Source organism: Bidens hawaiensis, unplaced genomic scaffold (assembly GCF_021521415.1).
Source record: "Bidens hawaiensis isolate Kalapana, Puna unplaced genomic scaffold, B.hawaiensis_p1.1 tig00018312_1, whole genome shotgun sequence".
NCBI lineage: Eukaryota > Viridiplantae > Streptophyta > Magnoliopsida > Asterales > Asteraceae > Bidens > Bidens hawaiensis.
The window spans coordinates 61,620-61,849 of NW_027492767.1; positions in this window are offsets into that span (position 1 = coordinate 61,620).

Consider the following 230-nt stretch of genomic DNA (forward strand, 5'->3'; position numbering starts at 1 on the left):
AGGTGGTGAGGTTTGGGGGATATAGATAGATAGGTTTATATAATAAAGACTCAACTTAACACCCAAGTTGGCAATTACTTTCTTTGGGTGTTTTCTTTACATTTGTGGGCAAAAAAGAATTGGTGTCATTATCATCTTTAATAGTAAAATAAAATTAATAATTAGGGTCCGTTAAACTCGTGTGTTTTGACGGGGACGGAAAAAAACTGGGTTGGTGTCGGATCGGTTTG